The sequence below is a fragment of the Dreissena polymorpha genome, chromosome 3 (genome assembly GCF_020536995.1).
Source record: "Dreissena polymorpha isolate Duluth1 chromosome 3, UMN_Dpol_1.0, whole genome shotgun sequence".
NCBI classification, from domain to species: domain Eukaryota; kingdom Metazoa; phylum Mollusca; class Bivalvia; order Myida; family Dreissenidae; genus Dreissena; species Dreissena polymorpha.
The window spans coordinates 18,427,893-18,450,072 of NC_068357.1; the positions used below are offsets into that span (position 1 = coordinate 18,427,893).

General features: G+C 34.7%; 2 protein-coding genes and 1 long non-coding RNA gene across 17 annotated transcripts in view; 1 reads left to right on the top strand and 2 right to left on the bottom strand.

The window, feature by feature from the left end:
- LOC127873151 (homeobox protein Nkx-2.2a-like) overlaps positions 1-22,180 on the bottom strand; it is a 384,621-nt gene that overhangs the window by 259,193 nt on the left and 103,248 nt on the right. The window lies entirely within an intron of this gene.
- The window catches only part of LOC127873148 (alpha-(1,6)-fucosyltransferase-like), a 176,586-nt gene that overhangs the window by 112,785 nt on the left and 41,621 nt on the right, over positions 1-22,180 (top strand). The window lies entirely within an intron of this gene.
- Positions 13,227-20,890, bottom strand: LOC127873158 (uncharacterized). Of its 3 annotated transcripts, none has more exons than XR_008046002.1 (5): positions 20,536-20,890; positions 19,939-20,181; positions 19,082-19,664; positions 18,747-18,854; positions 13,227-16,091 (listed from the first exon to the last, which is right to left on the bottom strand). It is a non-coding gene; the product is annotated as an uncharacterized LOC127873158 (long non-coding RNA). The 3 variants fall into 3 exon arrangements; XR_008046001.1 differs by having other exon boundaries at positions 19,082-19,181; positions 19,563-20,181; positions 20,536-20,889; XR_008046000.1 differs by having other exon boundaries at positions 19,082-20,181.

Consider the following 22,180-nt stretch of genomic DNA (forward strand, 5'->3'; position numbering starts at 1 on the left):
ACCTTTGTCAAAATGGTTGTCTTAATGATATGTTGGTTGAGTTCAAAAGTGGTTCCAGTTTGTTGAAAAACATGGCCGCCAGAGGGCGTTGCAGTTTTCCTTATTTGGCTATAAAGAAACCTTGTAAACACTCTAGAGGGCACATTTCTTGTCTGATCTAAATGGAACTTGGTCAGAAGATTTGTCCTAATGATACCTTAATCGAGTTTGAAACTGGGTTATGTGGGGTAAAAACTAGGTCACTAGGTCAAAAATAAGAAAAACCTTGTAAACACTGTAGAAGTCACATTTCATGCCCAATCTTCATGTTACTTTGTCAAAATGTTTGTCTTAATGATATGTTTGTTGAGTTCAAAAGTGGTTCTGGTTCGTTGAAAAACATGGCAGCCAGTGGGAGAGCAGTTTTCCTTATTTGGCTATAGAGAAACCTTGTAAACCCTCTAGATGCCACATTTCTTGTCCGATCTTCATGAAACTTGGTCAGAAGATTTGTCCCAATCATATCTTGATCGAGTTCGAAACTGGGTCATGCTAAATCAAAAACTAGGTCAAAAAAAATAAAAACCTTGTTAACACTGGAGAAGTCATATTTCATGCCCAATCTTCATGTAACTGTCAAAATGTTTGTAGTAATGATATGTTGGTTGAGTTTAAAAAAGATTCCAGTCCGTTGAAAAACATGGCCGCCAGTTGGCAGGCAGTTTTCCTTATTTGGCTATAGTGAAACCTTGTGAACACTCTAGAAGTCACAATGATATTTGGTCAGAACATTTGTTTTCTAGATATGAGAGTTGAGTTTGAAAATGGTTCCGGTCCTTTGAAAAACATGGTTTACAGGGGGGGGCGCATTTTCCTGATATTTATATAGTATAAAAAGCTTGTGAGCACTCTAGAAGTCACATTTTTTGCCCAATCATCATGAAACTTGGTGAAAACATTGGCTTTATTTATGTCTCATATGAATTCGAAAATGGTCCCGATCAATTTAAAAACATGGCTGCCAGGGGGGGGGGGGAGGTGGGGCAGTTTTCCTTATATGACTATAGAGAAACCTTGTGAACACTCTAGAAGTCACATTTTTTTATGCCCCCAAAGGAGGGCATATAGTGATCACATTGTCCGTCTGTCTGTCTTGCTGTCTGTCTCTCACACATTTTTGCGTATAGGTTTCTAAAAGTGCTCATAACTTCTATGTCGCTTCAGATGTAACCTTCATATTTGGTATGCATGTGTATATGGAGAAGGCCTTACCATATGCACAAATTTTGACCCCTTCGACCTTGACCTTGAACTTAGGGTAAGCGTTTAGGTTTTGAAATCTGCGTTTAGGTTTCAAAAAAGCGTTTTTGGGGGGCATATGTCTTCACATGGAGACAGCTCTTGTTTGCCTAATCATCCTTAAAGTTAGTCAAGACATTGGTTTTATTGATATCTCGGACAAGTTGGAAAATGGCTCAGATCGGTGAGAAAAACACTTTTCAGCTCACCTGATAATTGCTCAGGTGAGGTTTTAGGATCTGTCTTGTTAGTCTATATATATGATGGGTGCATATGGAATAAGAACCATTTTCCCATGATGAGGGTCATTAAAAATCTCATTGCGAATTGTAAATGGCACGTTGTACCGCAATTCTTTTCGATACAAAATTGAATTCAAAATAGCAAACTTGTAAATAAGGGCAGCCTATCCAGGTGTTCAGGAACGATTTCTAGACGTACGGAAAACATTTGTGGTTGGATAATTAAACGATTTTCCTCTTATCGTGACACTATACTATTTCGGTTATGTTTGTTTTCTCTTCTTGAAAGTGAAACTGTGTTTATCGATAGTCAATTACATATTCCCTGGATGATTTAGTGAACGAGAACTGACACTGAAATTCTGGGTGATGGATTTTAGCAAGTAATTGTAACTGGGCCACAATTTGTGTCATTTGAACATACAGAGAGTAGTTCGGAATTCCTTGCACTGCACAGTGCTACATCCTTTGCACTGTCAGTACAGACACAGTGATGTAGCCAAAGTTCAGAGGTTTTATCTAGAATCAGCCTATGAAATATTCGAAAATATTCATGCTTGTCTGCTGGCGTTATGTAAAAGTTATTTAAGGTAAAAAGCTGGGTAAAACAGCTACGCCGAAAAAGCGCATTAATATTCTATACTTATGTTCAGGTCAGAGTTGTTGACACCATGTGAACTGCTAGGGTAATAAATAATGCATAAACAACGGGTTAACAGGGCTGTCTTTATGACTACCTAATTTGTGAGTAAAAAGTATTACTCGCAGATTTATTTTTAGCTCACCTGAGCACAACGTGCTCATGGTGAGCTATTGTGATCGCCTTATGTCCGTCGTGCGTCTTGCGTTGTGCATTGTGCGTCGTCAACATTTACCTTGTTAACACTCTAATGGTCACATTAATTGTCCAATCTTCATGAAACTTGGTAAGAACATCTGTCTTAATAATATCTTGGACGAGTTCGAAAATGGTTCCGGTTGGTTGAAAAACATGGCTGCCAGGGGGCTGGCAGTTTTCGTTATATGGCTATAGTAAAACCTTGTTAACACTCTAGAAGTCACATTTTTAGTCTGATCTTCATGAAACTTGGTCAGAACATGTGTCCCAATAATATCTTGGACGAGTTCGAAAATGGTTCTGGTTGGTTGAAAAACATGGCCGCCAGGGGGCGTGGCAGTTTTTCTTATATGGCTATAGTAAAACCTTGTTAACACTCTAGAAGTCACATTTTTAGTCCAATCTTCATGAAACTTTGTCAGAACATGTTTGCCAATAATATCTTGGACGAGTACGAAAATGGCTCCAGTTGGTTGAAAAACATGGCTGCCAGGGGGCGTGGCAGTTTTCCTTATATGGCTATAGTAAAACCTTGTTAACACTCTAGGAGTCACATTTTTAGTCCAATCTTCATGAAACTTGGTCAAAACATGTGTCCCAATAATATCTTGGACATGTTCGAAAATGGTTCCAGTTGAATGAAAAACATGGCCGCCATGGGGCGGGGCAGTTTTCCTTATATAGCTTTACTGTATGGTAAAACCTTGTTAACACTCTAGAAGTCACATTTGTGGTCCAATACTCAAAACTTGGTCAGAATATTTGAACTAATAATATCTGGTCTAAGTTCAAAAATGGTTGAGATCAGTTAAAAAACATGGCCGCAAGGGGGCGTGGCACTTTTCCTTAAATGGCTATTTACTACAAAACCTTGTTAACACTCTAGAAGTCACATTTATTATCCAATCTTTATGAAACTTGATCAGAACATTTGTTCCAACACCAGCTCGAGTGAGTTTGAAAATGGTTATGGTTCGTTGAAAAACATGGCCGCCAGGGGGGGGGGCAGTTGTCCTTATATGGCTTTAGTGAAAACTTGTTGACACTATATTAGCCACATTTATTGGCCAATCTTCATGAAACTTGGTCAGAACATTTGCCCCAATGAAATTTTGCCAGAGATTGACGCTGGGTCATATGAGCTCAAAAACTAGGTCACAAGGTCAAATATAAAAAAAACATGTTAAAAGTCACTTTTTTGGTCCAAAATAATCTTCATGAATCAGCTTGCATTTTTTTCAGAATAGTCTAGTTCCTTTGGCTTTCAGGTGAGCGCCATAGGGCCTGATGGCCCTCTTGTTCATTTATTAACATCAATTATCTTATTGTATATTTTGAATTTGTATATGGTGTCAAAAATCAAAAGTTTTGTACAAGGAATTTTCATCATGAAATTATATTCTTAGTGAGATAGTATTTGATATTCCAACAATATTCATTAAATATGATGGCGATTGCAAATTGTCTTTATATTCAGTTCTCATTACAATTTTCATGATACTTTCTATGCTTTCAGAATGTCAGAAAAGGCCCATGTTGTTGTTATTTTGTCTCATTTATCTCTTTAAAACAAATAGGATGATAAAAACAGCACACATCTCGACCCGTGCATTATGACACACTCTTTATAAGTTTGAATGGTGTGTGTTCATTTCAAACTTGCAATTAATTTTGACAAATGAGTTGTGTCTTAAATTATGCAATAGCGAACAACTTTAGTGCCTTCATCGCTTTGATTGCTGTATGTCATGAAACAAGTCAGGTATTGTGTTACACCGTTGCAGGTTATTATGAACAATCTGACATATGATAAAGCTCATCCTGCGCTGAATTTGTCTTTTAACAATAGATTACTTTGTGAATACTAATGTGTTTCATTTTATATTATCAATATTAATTTGTACAGTTTTGCTGACAACAGGATATGCAGCATTAAATTGAAGTAAGTACATTGACAGTCCTTCTTCAGTTTATCTTAATGTCCGTAACTGCTATGTATCAATTGACAAGGTTTCTAATATTTCTATTTTGCCCAATTCTGTTTTTTCGTTTCAAAATTCTTCTACATATATTTTACAAACAACCTTGTCTTGCAATATATCTTTAATACAGGTTGACAGAAATTTCTGAAGTCGAATGGTTCACTTTTTATTACCACAATTTGAGATCAGTATTTTCAATGTGTCGTCAAAGCCTACTATCACTTTCATGTGTTTTGCATTTAAGACGCATGTAAATGTCCACCTGTTGTAAAACCATCTGTTTCATTATATCATATCCCTAACTTTGAAATGGGTTTACATAGTTGAAGAGTCAATTATCAACTGCATTTCACTGATATTTAAAAGCATACATGAAAACAAACCCTAATGTCTTAGTTCACATACTAATGAAGCAAGCTATAAGACCATGTTTAATCAAAAGTATTCTTCCCAACCCAGTGCCTTCACTGTCTTGTACATTAGAACTTCTTGGAAAAAACTCTAGCAGTAATATAACAGATGTCACTGAGATTGAAAACAATCTCTTGCTCATAATGATTGTTTTAAACACCTCACCTACCAAAGGTTCGTTTCCTTAATAGTATAGCAATATTACAATGTATATACTATTATACTTCACTGTGATGAATGATTTTAAATTTGAGAAATATTTAACCCTCCTCAAGTATTTGACAATAGAATCACATATATTTGTTTAAATGAATGTCCATATATAGATATAATATGAGGTGAGTATTACATAAAGATGCCTTCATAAGAGGCTGTGCAACATAGGTAAAGCTTGACAAGTGCTAAATGTTTTGTGCCAAGCATGATAAACTTCATCTTTTATTGAATGCTCATCTTTCATTATGGTAGTCTTGTCAATATTGAGTACAACATTATAAACACATTTATATATATCCTATAAGTGTTTACCATACTTAGCTGTCAAAAGGTTAAAGGGACTTACTGTTCACTGTTTATGTTGAATTTGTCAATAAATGCCTTAAATTGCTATAATTTAACCATGGAACTGTAGAGCTGAATTTATAATTGAATAATATAATGAAAGAAAGAAAATAGTTTTTCCCCAGCAGGGCTCAAACCTGCAGTGTCCTTTGCATTTAACGCCTTAACCACTCAACTATCCTGACTGCTATATCTGTATAACAATTTTATAAACTCACTATTATGTAAAGTTGGAGTAAAAATCAATCTTTTAATAATTTTTATTTTTTTTTAACAACTCACTATATGCAGTTTTACCTGCTGTATTGATTGATGTTGACAAATCAAACTAGAAATAGACATTTATTTATATAAATGCATCATATTAATTGATTTGACATAAAACTGGATGTTTAATTGTATTAATTATATTTCCTAAAACAAAATTTAAGGTATTAGCACTCTAATGGGGACATGCTGATTTTTCTCTTCTTTCTTCGCATATTTCTTAGTATTGTGGTATTCTGCATTGATCAAAGACTAAGCTCTTTTTGTTTTTGCTTTTATGCCCCTGAAGGAGGGCATATAGTGATCGAACTGTCCGTCTGTCCATCCGTCTGTCCGTCACACTTTGCGTTTAGGTTTCGAAGAATGCTCATAACTTCTATGTTGCTTCAGATATAACATTTATATCTAGTATGCATGTGTATATGGACAAGGCCTTTCCATACGCACACACATTTTGACCCCTTTGACCTTGACCTTGAACTTAGGGTCCGCCTTTAGGTTTTGAAATATACGTTTAGTTTTGAAAAATGCTCATTTAACTTCTATCAAAGCGTTTATCGGGGGCATATGTCATCCTATGGAAACAGCTCTTGTTCATTTATATTTTTATCTTTTTATGTTTCATATAGTGTTGTTTAAATTCCTTAAAATTGCATTACAACTTTAACTTGTACATTTACATTTTCCAGGGACAATTATACATAAATATGATAACGCTATGATATAATAATAACTTCAATAAACTAAATAATAAAAGGATGCAGAAATGAAAATACAAACCTTTGACAGCTGTTCTTAAGTATTCCAAATCAAAGCGCTGAAGGCACTGAAGTTGTTCACTGTTGTATAATCTTAGACACAACTCAGTTTTCAAAATTATGTTATAGCTTTTTATATCGCAAGTTTGAAATGAACACACCCCAATCAAAGTTTTAAAGAGTGTGTCTTAAAGCACAGGTTGAGATGTGTTTTTTTTCAAATCATTAATAAAAAAGATAATTTAAGCTTCATTTTGGGAAAACAGGGCTTAATGCATATGCATAAATTGTCATCAGACATTACCAAAAGTGTCGGACCGTCGGACCTGACCGACGTTTTAATGACAGGTCCGATTGAAAATGCCATGTTGCCTGTCCGAATGTCCGGGAAATAATTTAAGAAGAAAAGTTGATTTATTTTATAGAATTCGTTCCAGTGTGCAATCATTTGAGAAAAAATATTCCTGGGCATTTCGGAAATTTGCGCTTGGTACCAATTTCGTCTGGTCTTTTATTTATCGATTTCTAATTGGTAAGCAGCTGGCAAAGAATGAAAGGTAACTGACGAAACCTCTTCGCTACTTTCCGAAAAATCTTACGATTCTGCGAAATGCTGCTAATGTCCGCCATCTTGAAAGTTTAAGTGATCGATTTATAGCAATGTTAAGCACTGCAGTAGCATATTGTAAAGCAATATGTTAACCGAATTATATATTGATTACATATTTGCTAGGTTACTGGTTAATCATTTACATTTTCTACATTCAAACGATATGTATAAAGCAAATTTAATTATATGTGCAAAACATGTGCATGTTTTCGGACTGTCGTATTCGGATACAGTATGATTCGTCAATTGTAATTTATTTTCGACATTCTTTATAATATTTTTATAGAATGACGATACACATGCGGTGATACTGATGGTATGGTTTATAATATTTCACATTGTAGTCACCAGAAATTTCAACTAGAAATACTACAAAAAAAGTACAATAAGCTAGGTCACGGGGGTGTCCCCCATAGGGACCCGTTGGGGTCCTACGGTCCCAGACCCCTAGCTTAATTTTCCGGATTTCAAATTTGGGTCATTTGACACCCCTTGAATTAAGAAAACAAATATGTGACCATACAACTTATCGACTTAGGAAAACAACCAACACTTAGTATTAATGGAGCATCTGAGTTGTTGCTGAACGACATAACACTTAACTTCGAAAATATATAGATACAATATACATGTTTGTACATTGATGTTTCGGTCCTATGAATCCCAGTCTGTTCCTGCAAGTTATCTAAGACTACCGGACCGAATGTCCTGTGGACTTAAAATACTTTTGGGAATGTCTGATTGTCATCTCAGTACCAGAGACTGTCTTTAAACGAAAAACACCATAAAATCATGTGTCGTCCTTGATTAGCTCGTGCGCATTGCACAGGCTAATCAGTGTGCACAGTCTAATCTTATTTGACATGCATTAAGCCCCATTTTCGCTGAAAGCAGCCAATATGCACAGATTTCAATGATAAACACTAGACTGGCGAAGGTCGTCTTACAAGCTGTTAAACACTATTGATTAAATAAACACACTGCAGTAGTAGAGCAGACGCTCCAAGCATTCGTAGTCTGCATAATTTAACTGCAGGTAGTGAAGACAGGCATAGGTTCCTAGCATAGCTTACAGCAGACTGCAGTTATCGTTCCTAGCATAGCTAAAGCAGACTGACTTGCAACACTGCCTCTCTACATTAGTTGTGAGCTAACGCTCACAACTAAAAACAGAGAGTTGCTGAACATTGAGACCATATCAGTGCAACATGTGCCACCAACAAACTTATTGTTTCCACATTGAAGTAATTAGGCATTGTTATCATCACACAATACTTCATGGTGTCAGTATTTGAAGACATTTAAACAATACAATTATAAGCCCTAATGTTGCTCAATTATTCCTAAAATTTAGTTCAGAGTCAGTTGTGGAAACCTGCTTGTTTTCAAACAGATAACTTCCTGTGCATTAACGAATTGAAAGTATGGTAATCAGATGGTTTACAAGCAGGTACTTTCACACTGGGATGTTACTGCAGTGAAATACCTCAAGACCAGATCAGCTGGTGGTCAATCAGGGTTTATCAGAACATTGTCATGTAAGTGTTCAAGTTCATTAAGATGGAGATTCAATGGAAATGTGTTTCAGAAATTTCAATTGCTATAAATTTCTTTTTAAGTTTAGCAGTGAAACTTGATTCACATATAACATTAAAATAGCATGTGTGTAATATTAAAGGAAGCCTGCAAAAAGATGAAAACAACCAAAACTTATTATTTATCATTGTCATTTAAATTTATTTATGCCTTGTACATAACCATATTACTATTTATATGTGTCGGTCAATAGCTATACATAGCTAATGTTATACTGTTATTTATTGTTAACCGACTTGAAATAAAAGTTTGTATCTTGTATCTTGTATCTTGTCATTATAAACCGTATTGTCATTATTGTAATTATGAAATATATAATTTGAAGAATTAAAGGACTGAGTGCAAATACATTTGTAATGCATGGCAATCCCTCAGACTTAAAATTATGGTAAATGTTAATTTCCTACTATATGAAAATAAATTTATGCCATAATTGTTCATACAAAAAAGCTGTCAGAGACTCAGACAAAGGAAGTAAGTTAAAGGAAAGTGTGAAAGACAGCAGTAGATAAAATATATTTAAAATTTAAATGTGTTTTTTTTATCTCCTAAATTTTGTTGTTTTTTTAACAGCAATGCCAAACAATTATTGATTTATATCGATTCATCAAAATCAATGTCTGAATAGCTGTTTCATTGTAAGGTCTGATCACCAATCACGCATAAAACACTAAACCCATCTGATACTATCAACAGAACGTCTATACTGACACGCGTTGCTTTTGCCGTTTTATCTGCAACGAACCTATTTTTTTGACAGTATGTATGTCATATCCATTTTGCAATTACTATATAATTATTAAATATTGTATATTGATTTAATAAATAGGAAATTATTTTTTCTACTTGGTAGATTATTTGAAATAAGCTCTTGCAAATTAGCATTTAAAAGATCAGAACTGACAAAAATTAGTATTATTTAAATAATTATGTTCTTTGCCCAATATTACGAAATATTAACTTTCCACTTTAGAATGTTTCAAAGAGTCAATCTAAAAATTGTCTAATTACAATTTATTATTTACGCCTTGTTTTCCTTGATTTCAGAACTCAAATCAGACGAAGTCCAATTTTACACCTTCTCTTGATATCCAAATCTTCTTAGTTCAATTTTACGCCTGGTTTGAAAAAATCCGCCTGGCTTTTTCTTCAGTCTGCACAATTATAGGCCAGGATTTGCAAATGTTGTACGTGTCCGCCAGCTTTACCGGCGTAAAAGACTCGTAATTCTATTTTACGCCTCAAAACAAGCTGGTTTACGCCAGGATTTTTTCGTATTGGCATGCATGTATGAAATAAGTTGCGTCAAACGATCACTATTGTCACGGGGATGCGCAACCTCTGTGTCTTTAAATTTAAGGTTAAAGCCAAACTAACATCAGGTCATGGATAAAATATGCATGGTATAGCTTGATTTTGGCTTTTCAATAAGTAAAAAATAAACAAAAAGTGCATCGGTGTCTATAACACATATATGTTGTATGCGATATTTGGCAACACGCAATATTTTGTTTAACTAGAGTGGAGTCATTAAATGGATTGATATTTAGCAAATAATAGGGGTATTAAACACGCCTAGTATTCTTTAATTATCGCTTCACAAAATGACTCCACTGAATCTAGTTAAACAAAATATGTGCACTGATATTTTTTAACAATGTTAATTTAAGTACCTAATGGTATGTAAAGCATTTCAATACATTTTGAATTATCACACAATATAGCCTGTTGTTTAGTATACTTTTCCATACAGGTGCTGGCATCTGCAGTTTGTGTTTAAACCATTTATTTTGGTAACCTCCTTCTCATATTACAGGCTTCAATAGAAGCCATGTCTAGATTTCTTTCCTGATATGTAAATGTGTGTAATATTAGCTAGCTTAGCCAGTAAAAAAGATTAATTTTTGTTTAAATGTTGAACAAGTTAATAGATATGATGAACGTATTTCACCATATAACTTTATGAGGTATGATATATTTCGTGTTTGCATTTAAAAGAACACAGGTGTGTACAGGTTTTTTTTACCTTATATAACAGACGCCGAATATCGGCGTCGTCCCCCACCAAACTAGGCTGTTTTTTCCCCTTTCCGGTCCAAAAATTCCCCCCCCCAAATTTTTTTTCATTTTTATTTTTTTTAATAGAAAGATGTGTCTCATGATTATAATAGCTCAATTCTATTTTAATTTAATCTTGTCAAACATACTAAATTATGAAAAAAAGCAATGAATATAGTGCAAACATGTACCAATGTTATAATGAGAGAGTAAGTATTTTTCCCCCAAAGTAGAAAATCGTGCGTAAAATTTCCACCACATAAGGGCTAAAGGCCCCATCCCTCACAACCTCCAGAGAAACCTGCCTGAAATCAGAGTAGATGAGTTATAGACATTGATGAAAACAGTTTTTATTTTTTCCCCAAATATGTCTCTTTTGCTCTCTATTCCCCCTTTCACCCAGCGTCCAGCGTCTTCCCCCTCCCCCCAAAAAACCCTGGTTTAATAGCATAGAAAGCACCTAGCCAGCCATTAAATGCATGATTACAAACCGATGTTGCATGTTGGTGTCTATTTGTAAAAATTAGTATAACAGATAGTGCTGCGATATCGGTATTTATCGCAATACGCAATATGCATATTGTATTGCAATACGATATTCATCATACCGGTACGAAAATTCTACAAAAATTCATCCACATTTCGTTACGAAAAGCCATCTGAAGTAATGATATAAAAAAAAACACAAACAAATCAGTGTTTACTGTTTAGTGAAAATAAATTGTTACGTAAAAATAGCATTCTAAAAAGTCTATAATACGTTAGGTTGTTACATGGGAGTCTGCAAGATCTGTCATGCATGTCATACTGTTAAATTTAAGATGAAGCTTATAATGAAAATACGAAAAAACAACAACAATTAATTACATAATAAAAATGTAAATTGATGTTATTATAAACAGAAGTAATAAGGCAATTGAAAATAAATTCCTAGATTCTCATCCCCGCCCGCCCATCGCAAAAATCGTCCCGCCCGAACGTATTTTATTTTGAAGAAAAAAATCCGTAAAAAAAAATCGAGCTGCAAAATACTGAGGACGAAACGGCTAAATGAGTACGAAAATTGCAAAGTGCGAATCGGCAACTCAATGTCTCCGAGACGATTATTGATTTTTAACGGGCACGAGTGTCGTCTGAAGTTTAAGTGATCGAGCGAAAACAACAACAAAATGCCTTTTATTTTGAGGTGTAGAAACGGCGTTACAACCGTAAAAGATTGGTACGGATTGTCAAAATGTGCAGAAACTTTAACTCTCGCAGACCTGTACGATGAGTTTATTTGTGGTTTGTATGATCAAGCCCCATCGTTGAAAGTTGACCACCCGAAAATCGTCTGTGCCGAAGTCGGCTGAAATAAATTAGAATTGACACAGGTGTCACCCGATGTTACAGTTAGTCAAGCTGTCTGCTGTCTAGGAAATTTTATTTACTTTAGTATTGGAGACACCCCTGAAACTTCCCATAAATCTCCATGCATACCATGTTTTAATCAATAATAACTAGTCATACTGAAAAAATAATGTAAAGGGTTCTGTTACAGATTTGTATTTTCTTTAATACTTTGTGTAGGCAATGTTTTATTGAATGTCAGAATATATTTAACATGATTTTAAAAGGGTAAAATAAAACACAATAAGTCAAATTTTGATAATGTATTTCTTTTATTCTATATCATTTTATATACATATAGGCATTATGCATATAAACTAACAAATTTGTGAACATTTCATTACTTAATATATAGGTCCGACATATAAAATAAAAAATAAAACCCACCCACCCGCCCCAATTTTCCTCAAAATTTGGATGAGAATCTAGTTATTTATTTTCTATGGCCTAATGATCAAACAAATTTTTTTTATGTAACAGCATTCTGATAAGTTACACGACCAGCTTTTAAACATCTACAATTCTCTTTCGGGTTATTATTCTTCTTGTCGGCTTTTATAATTGTTCTCAATGGCAGCCGAAACGAAAGCCGAGTTTGACTTTTTAGACAATTCCAAGGGAAAATGTGTTGTTTGGACATATTTAATAGTCCAGCGTGCAAGTTTGGACTAAGAAAAAGTGTACATGCTTATATTTCGAAAACCTGAAGTAATGTTTATTGAACATTTGTGTTATGTTACATAGTTGAATTGTAAACTGAACAATAATATGCTTTACCAGTTTGAATAAAACAGTAATGACTTGGTCATATTGTACTTGTAGCATATTTATAATCAATTGATGTTAATGTCCAAGAGATTTATTGTATACACTATACAGCACACAATTGCACAACATTTGTAATGTTTAATGGGAATATCCAATGGGCAAAATGACAATACTAATTTTTCATAACAAAATGCTTTGTAGAGCCAAAAAAAGAGTTAATTGTGTTTATAAAGCATTTTGTAAAAAAAGCTTAAGAATTGCCAATAGGATATAACTAGAACCTCAACATACTTTACAAAGGTTATGTTCATGTAATTAAGTTGGTTTTGGTGATTAACTGGTGAGTTATAATTCTGGTACAAGTTTGCAATATATTGCAATACATTGCAATACGGGTTTTTGAACTGACAATATATTGCAATACGGTTTGTGGCGTATTATTGCAGCACAAATAACAGAGAATGTATCCATGTTTACTGCTTTTAATTAAACTCTAGTCTAGCGTAAGCGAAAAAAACACTGTGAGCAAACAGAGAACAATACATGTATGTAATACAAATTCATTCCAGACAAAAACAATTTCTCAAAATGATTATTAAAATACACTTATATTTTTTAAAATTTTTATTTTGGGACTATATATTCTTGGAAAACAGACAACACGTCATAATTCTGCCAAATAATTTCATAGCCAAAATTCCTTTGTCATCAACAATATGCACAGGTTGGATCTTGTTCAAACTTTCACAGTGGAATGAACTTAAATTGTAGATGATCATGAAGAGATTTTATTACATCCAAATTCCTCTTAAAAGACTGCACAAACATAGAGATCAATCCCTTTAATACCTCTACGCATGCACAGTCGATGCCAGGGGTGAATTTGGATCTAAAGATTCGTGTCATCGCGAGTTCCCGTCGATTCAGAAACCAATATTTCAGTCAAATGACAAAAATGACGCATCTTATCATGATAATCTTATGAACACATGGCCGGCATTGTGTCACATGCATACCAGTAAACGCTCTTAATCCACAATGGAAACATGGTCTCCCTTGAAGAGAATGCCTTTGCGCCACTATTGCAGATGAATATTTAAAATTTGAGTCATTAAATGAATCCAGAGCAAGAGAACAATCTTCATAGTTGTAAAATCAAAATGTTTATTGTTTTGCTTACATTATTTATCGGTAATTAGTGAAGAAAAACTCAATATATTAGTTTCCTTTATTACAGTTTTACCTAACATTTTCACTTTATTAAAAAAAATAAAGAAATTGATCAGTTTAGGATTAATATAGAGAACATTGTAGGAACAGTTTAAAATAAATCAATCCATTTTATTTCAGCCTTAAGTTTTTAGCTCACCTGAGCACAACGCGCTCATGGTGTTGTGCTCATGGTGAGCTTTTGGGATCACCTTTTGTCCGTCGTGCGTAGTCAAGACTTCCTTGTTAACACTCTAGAGGCCTTATTTATTGTCTGATCTTCATGAAACTTGGTCAGAGAATTTGTCCCAAAGATATCTTGGTCAAGTTCGAATCTGGGTCATGTCAAAAACTAGGTCACTAGGTCAAATTAAAGGAAAAGCTTGTTAACACTCTATAGGTCACATTTATTGTCCAATCTTCATGAAACTGTGTCAGAACATTTGTCCCAATTATATCTCAGCTGAGTTCAAAAATGGTTCCGGTCAGTTGAGAAACAGGGCCGCCAGGTGGAGGGGCAGTTTTCCTTATTTGGCTATAGTAAAACCTTGTTAACACTCTAGAAGTCACATTTATGGTCCAATCTTCATGTAAATTGGTTAGAACATTTGTTCTTATGATAGCTCGGCTGAGTTCGAAAATCGTTCCAGTCCTTTAAAAAACATTGCCGCCAGGGGGCGGGGCAGTTTTCCTTATAGGGCTATGTTAAAACCTTGTTAACACTCTAGGTGTAACATTTATTGTCTAATCTTCATGAAACTTGGTCAGAATATTTGCCCCAATGATATACTCGGCTGAGTTTTAAAATGGTTCCGGTCCATTGAAAAATATGTCTGCCAGGGGGAGGGCAGTATTCCTTATATGGTTTTAGTGAAACCTTGTAAACACTCTAGAAGTAACATTTATTGTCCAATCTTCATGAAACTTGGTCAGAATATTTGTCCAAATGATTTCTCAGCTGAGTTCTAAAATGGTTCCGGTCCGTTGAAAAACATGTCTGCCAGGGGGGCGGAGCAGTTTTCCTTATAATGCTATAGTGAAACCTTGTTTACACTCTAGAAGTAACATTTAAAGTCCAATCTTCATGAAAAGTTGTCAGATTATTTTTCCCAATAATATCTCAGCGGAGTTCGAAAATGGGTCTGGTCTGTTGAAAAGCATGATCCCCAGGGAGCGCGGCAGTTTTCCTTTTATGGCTAAAGTAAAACCTTGTTTACACTCAAGAAGTCATATTTGTAGTCAAATCTTCATTAAACTTAGACACAACATTTGTTTTTATAATATCTATCTAGGCTGAGTTCCTTTATGGTTATGGTCTGTTGAAAAACATGGCTGCCATGGGATAGGGTAGTTTTTCGTAAATGGCTTTATGGTGTAAACCTTGTTTACATTCTACTTAGAAAATACCAACCTGTACGAAAAAGTTTGGGCAGACTGCAACTAGATTATGTGCAGAATAAAATACACAAAATCTGTAAAGAATATGTGCAGAAAATATTTGGTGTCCATTTGAAATGAGTTGAACCAGATTTCTATTTATAGATTTTTTCCATATAAACAAAGAATGAATTCTGTACAGATTTTACGAATTATTTAAATTAAGCAAAATTTGTTCGAGGCAGAAAAAAGCTGGGCAGAATTAAATCTGGGGAGAACCAAAATGTGAGAATAGAATTCTGTGCAGAATAAAATCTGTTCAACCTTACATTCTGTACAGAACATTTTCTGTAAAAAACTTTATGCAGGAAGAATAAGCAAAATAAGCAACCATCAATAAAAAACATTTTTTTAAATGAGATTATAAAATATAAACAATAAAATGTACACAATGAAATATACTGACAGTACCGGTAATGTTTTATTGTTGATCTGATCACCTTATGATAGGGTAAATATTAAACAATCTAACACCCCCTATTTTTAGTCTCAATTTAAACAGGATATACTATAACAATGTATGCCACTCCAATGTGCAGCAAAGCAATTAATTAATCAGTTGGTTAAATTGTTTTTTTAATAAGTTGATTTCAATTTTTTCCTGGGGTAGTCCATTTGGAGTATCACTGCCTTGTTGGGGGAGGTGTCATGTGGCACTGTTTTGCTGAGGTCTTTGCATGACATAACCTATCGGAAAAATAAATGTTTACATATTTATATAATTCCTAAACAAACTAATACATGGTGAAACCAATTTATTTTTACTACTCTCAGTCTGTTTCAAAACTTCTGTGATTTACAACATTAATGCCATACCTGTATTAAAGGCATCATACATCAAGCGCCAGCCCAACAAAATTCACATATAGCACAAACATCCAATTGCATTTCAAACCATTGTTTGATTCTAGTATTAATTAGACCCAAAGTTAAAATGTTATCCCAATAGTTTTTAGCTCACCTGATTGCTCAGGTGAGCTTTTCTGACCGGTCTTTGTCCGTCGTATGTCGGTCCATCCGTCCGTCCGTAAACATTTGCTCATAAACACTCTAGAGGCCACATTTTTTGTCCCATCTTCATGAAACTTGGTCAAAAGCTTTGCCCCAATAAAATCTCGGCAGAGTTCGAAACTGGGTCATGCTGGGTCAAAAACTAGGGAACTAGGTCAAAAAAACCTTGTAAACACTGTAGAAGTCACATTTTATGCCCAATCTTCATGTAACTTTGTCAAAATGTTTGCCTTAATGATATGTTGGTCGAGTTCAAAGTGGTTCCGGTCCGTTGAAAAACATGGCCGCCAGTGGGCGGGGCAATTTTCCTTATTTGGCTATAGAGAAACCTTGTAAACACTCTAGAAGTCACAATTTTTGCCCAATCATCATGAAAGTTGGTCAAAACATTGGTTTTATTGATATCTCGGACGAGTTCGAAAATGGTCCAGATCGGTAAAAAACATCGCCGCCAGTGGGCGGGGCATTTTTCTCTATATGTTTATTGTGAAAACATGTGAACACTCTAGAAGCCACATTTTTGGCCCAATTTTCATGAAATTTGGTCAGAACATTTGTTTCCTTGATATGAGAGTTGAGTTCGAAAATGGTTCCGGTCAGTTAAAAAACATGGCTGCCGGGGGGGGGGGGGAGGGCAGTTTTCCTTATTTGGCTATAGAGAAACCTTGTAAACACTCTAGAAGTCACAATTTTTGCCCAATCATCATGAAAGTTGGTCAAAACATTGGTTTTATTGATATCTCGGACGAGTTTGAAAATGGCCCAGATCAATGAAAAAACATGGCTGCCAGTGGGCGGGGCATTTTTCTCTATATGTATATAGTGAGAACATGTGAACACACTAGAAGTCACATTTTTGGCCCAATTTTCATGAAATTTGGTCAGAACATTTGTTTCCTTGATATGAGAGTTGAGTTCGAAAATGGTTCCGGTCAGTTGAATAACATGGCTGCCGGGGGGGGGGGGCAGTTTTCCTTATTTGGCTATATAGAAACCTTGTTAACACTCCAGAAGTCACAATTTTTGTCCAATCATCATGAAAGTTGGTCAAAACATTGGTTTTATTGATATCTCGGACGAGTTCGAAAATGGTCCAGATCGGTGAAAAAACATGGCCGCCAGTGGGCAGGGCATTTTTCTCTATATGTATATAGTGAAAAAAAAACATGTGAACACTCTAGAAGTCACATTTTTGGCCCAATTTTCATGAGATTTGGTCAGAACATTAGTTTTCTTGATATGAGAGTTGAGTTCGAAATTGGTTCCGGTCAGTTATAAAACATGGCTGCCGTGGGGGGCAGTTTTCCTTATTTGCCTATGAGAAACCTTGTAAACACTCTAGAAGTCACAGTTTTTGCCCAATCATCATGAAACTTGGTACAAAGATTGGTTTTATATATATCACATAATAAATGCCATAATTATTGCCCTTAGATTGTCCAAATTTTGATTATATTATACAAAATCCTTGTAAACGCTCTAGAGATCACAATTTTGTTTCAGATTTTATGAATGCTGGTAACAATATTTATTTTTGTAAGCAAAGTTTGATGTTTGGTAAGGGGGGGTCAACTCAAAATATAGGTCACCAGGTCAAATCTTACAAAAACAAAAACACTCCATATGCCAGAGTTTTGGTTCAATAATGATGAAACTTGACCAGGATGTTTGTCTGGACAATATCTAGGTCAAGTTTGACGTTTGGTAAGGATTGAATGAACCGACTCCTCTCAGGTGAGCGAACAAGGGCCATCTTGTTTGGTATTTAGTCAATGTTACTTTGACCTTGAACGGACTTAAACTGCAAACAACTAAATTTTCTACGTTTGCATGATTGTTTGATTTTGTTGGATTATTGGCTGTTGTCAACAGCATATGAACAATATGCCTGTCATATCGTTGCGGTAAGTTAACCAACTACGGTATCCTGGAATAGCTGGTTTACCAGGACCAAGTGCTTATACCAAACTAATGTCAGTAAGTTGAGTAGCAGACAACTGCACTACTTCATTCAGAGGAAGGGGGAGAATGGCTGTAAAAAGGATAAAGCTACACACACAATTTGTGTCCAATACCTCCATCCAAGTTCAAGTTAACCTGTTTTATTTTTAGTGACACATTTGGGCTCTGTATGCAATCCCAAGATTTGCGTCAATGCAAGGTCATCAATTGAGTCTAGGCAAACTTAAGTTATTGACCAGATACGCCCTACCCTCATTTAATAATCTCATTTTTAATTTTTTATGAAAACCTGGTCATAAATTTAAATAAAATTCCTACCACTGTTTCATTATGTTAAATACCTAGCAAAAAAAACAAGACAAAATGTACCTTTGCAGGCAGAAATGCTGACGGCATCAAGCACAGGCTTTATGTCATGCTTGTTCCCCCGCCAGACCCTGACCTCTTGACCATTCTTGTTTCTCCCTCGGATAATGGCTGTTTAAAAATAAATGAAAGCACTTCATTCCACTTCACTAAAAATATATATTTTAAGACAGAAGTTGATCTAAATCAAAATCTGTGAACATTGCTAATCAAATGTTTAAATTGAAGCATTTGTCAAAGTTATGTATGCTTTATGATGATACAATCAATGTTTATTTCTCGAAAAGACTAATAAAAACAAAAAACAAAAAACTTTTACTTTAACTTGCCTTACATACCCGGAACTAGTTTCATCATCAGGTAAAAGGCAGCACTGCAAAACTTGCACAATCAAAATCTTTTTATTGTGGTTGGATTATGTTCCATCAGTTGAACCATCTGGAAAATTATAATCATTAATCTTTATTAACTTGCCTGTTAATGCAAATAACATGAGGGTCAAAGGAAAATAGTGAGCTTACCATTACCTAAGACCCAAAGTAACTCAATTGATTTGTGCAGTTTGTCACTTGTGTTCAGAAGATTTCATTATAACATTCATAAAACAAGAGCCAAGTAAAGTAAATGTGCTGAAATAGGAGTAAATTTATCACACATGACGCTGGTGTTTGGGTAAACTTTGGTAATTGGATCTCTCTCTATCTTTGGATATCATTTAAAATGTCACTGCTGAGATACAGCAGACTAGCAATTTTCAGTATTTTGGGACAATTTATCCAGCAATAAGCAAAGAATAAAAACTTTGTAAAAAATTTAAACCTTATTTCACTCCATTGTAGATTTTTCTTGAAGCCTGTTAGATTAAATTGTAACTTTCCAGGGCTTTTTTTCCTGACTTTGTGAAGCGGCCCTGGCCCCTCACTTTGTGAAAAAATGAGTCACGAACTTGTCAAAATTGTGAAAAATTGAGTCGCGAACTTTTCAAAATTGTGAAAAATTGAGTCGCAAACTTCTTAAAATTGTGAAATTCAAAGTTCAATGCATAAGTATAGTTAAGGCATGTTAATCAAAATTTCCTTAAATAATGCAATAAAGGCATATTTTCCTTCTATGAATACTGTATTTGATACAAAAACAACACGTACACATATATCTGATTTGCAAAACACTCATGAACCAAATGCAACTAAAATACCTGGTCCCAACACTTCTTTACCACAGGAACAACATTTATAAACATAGAACATTTCAAGGGCACAAAACTCAGACATGTTCTGGACTTTACAGCTTTAGAACTCTGTTCTTTTTACTCTTGAAAATGTCAATAATTCTCTCAATATCTGAAGAGGATAATTCCTTTTTTATGATAATTTTTCATGTTCTGTGAGCCTGACCCTCGCCAGTGCATGAATATCGCCCTGGAAGGTTGTCATTTGATCTGAAACATTAGGTATACATTGAACAACAGTACTTTTGTAAGAAATGTAAACGAGCTATTTTATTTTTCACATTTTTTCACAAAGCATAAATAGACTACATACAAATTTGAATCATGAATATGCATTTAAATTAAAAATAAAAAATATATGAAAGGACCACATTATTACTTTAACCAAGATTTACAATCGTAAAAAGATACGAATAACAAGTCTCGGTCATCAATGCTAGGGGCCGATTTGACTAGGGGCCGTTTTGACTAGCTTCCATCAATACACAAGCCGCGGCAGATGCTTTCACTTTTATCAAATGACTTTCCTTATAATGTTATCAATGTGCATGTTTCAAAACTTACCCTTCTGTAGAAAGCTTTTGTTTCTTCACTGTTATCCCAAATTTCAATAAATCGGGATTATTTTGCTGTTAATTTTCTTTGTGTAGTAACGAGCGTTCTGCGTCGCCATTTTTTTGATACCGACGTTGCTAGGCAGAGCTTTTTACTATTCACCGGTTACACAACACTTTAAAATCGATTAAAACAAGCAAACATCAGTTACGCGAGTCGACAATTTTTCGCGAATTCGGAATTAAAAACGAGGTTATGAAACTTATATTTCTGTTCCGATATGGCCGTTTTTGACAGTTTTGAGCACGAAAAGTCCGTTTTTCACGATTTAAAACGGCCGTTTTTGTAAATATTCACGGCCATGTCAGGTTTGTGAATTGGTCGTGTCAAAATTGTGAAATGTCCGTCCACGGCCAATCGCAAAGAAGGAAAAAAAGCCCTGCTTTCTATGTTCCTTATGGTATGAACAATACTGCTGTTTTTTGTGCTTATAATATGCTGTTTTTTCTGGTCATTTTAACTATTGTATGAATTGAACATTACTGTTAGTTTTCGGTGAATAGAGAAATGTTTCCTGGAACAAACAATAAGAAACTGAAATCAAAAGTCTGTTTCTTTAATTATACAAGTCCCATTTTGAAATGTTGAATCCGAAGTCCAACATTCCGCCTCATTTTTCTACCAAGTAAAGAATTCTTCCTTGCTATAAGGCAAAGTGCTAAAAATCTGTCTTGTAAAAATTATAAGTGTTAAAATTCTGTCTGGTGTAATAATCTTTACAGATAAAATTCTGCTTCGTTGTAATTCTGCTTATAAAATCTGTATAGATTTCAAGGTAAATTCTGGGTCTGTGTCCTCTTTGTACAGAAAAAAATGAATTCTGTCTTGATTCTGGGCCGATTTTCTACAGACTCTATACAGAATTTGCATAGAATTTTCGTACAGGTATAATGTACACTGTTAATGAAATTTATGCATATTATGGTATTAATGATCTCCATGCAGTTGTCAGAATATTAATTCTGCCGATAAGATATTCAGTTAAATTGCCAAATTTGTATGACCCCCACCACTATAGTGGGGGACATATTGTTTTTGCCCTGTCTGTTGGTTGGTTGGTTTGTTTGCTCCAACTTTAACATTTTGCCATAACTTTTGCAATATTGAAGATAGCAACTTGTCATTTGGCATGCATGTGTATCTCATGGAGCTGCACATTTTGCTTTGTTAAAGGTCAAGGTTATCCTTCAAGGTCAAAGGTCAAATATATAGCTTCAAAGCGGTGCAGAAGGGGACATAGTGTTTCTGACAAACACATATCTTGTTTATTTTTATTTTTGTTCCTTTCTAAAGAGGATTATTATGATGATGATTGGTTGGGGATGAAGTGCAACAAACATATTTATGCTGTCTGAAAACCCTTTATTAAATAATCTCAAAATTCAAATAGTAATATTGATTTCACAGAAAATTACTTAGGGGAGAAACAACTGCATATAACTTGAATTTTGTTTGACCTCCAATCATGAATGCATGGCTTGTCGGAAATGCACTCTTATTTCTCTAATTGAACCCATTCAGCCATAATCAGCAACCAATTAATTCTCTATTGACTGTGCCTGAATTGTGTTGGTACAGTAGTATTATTCCAATG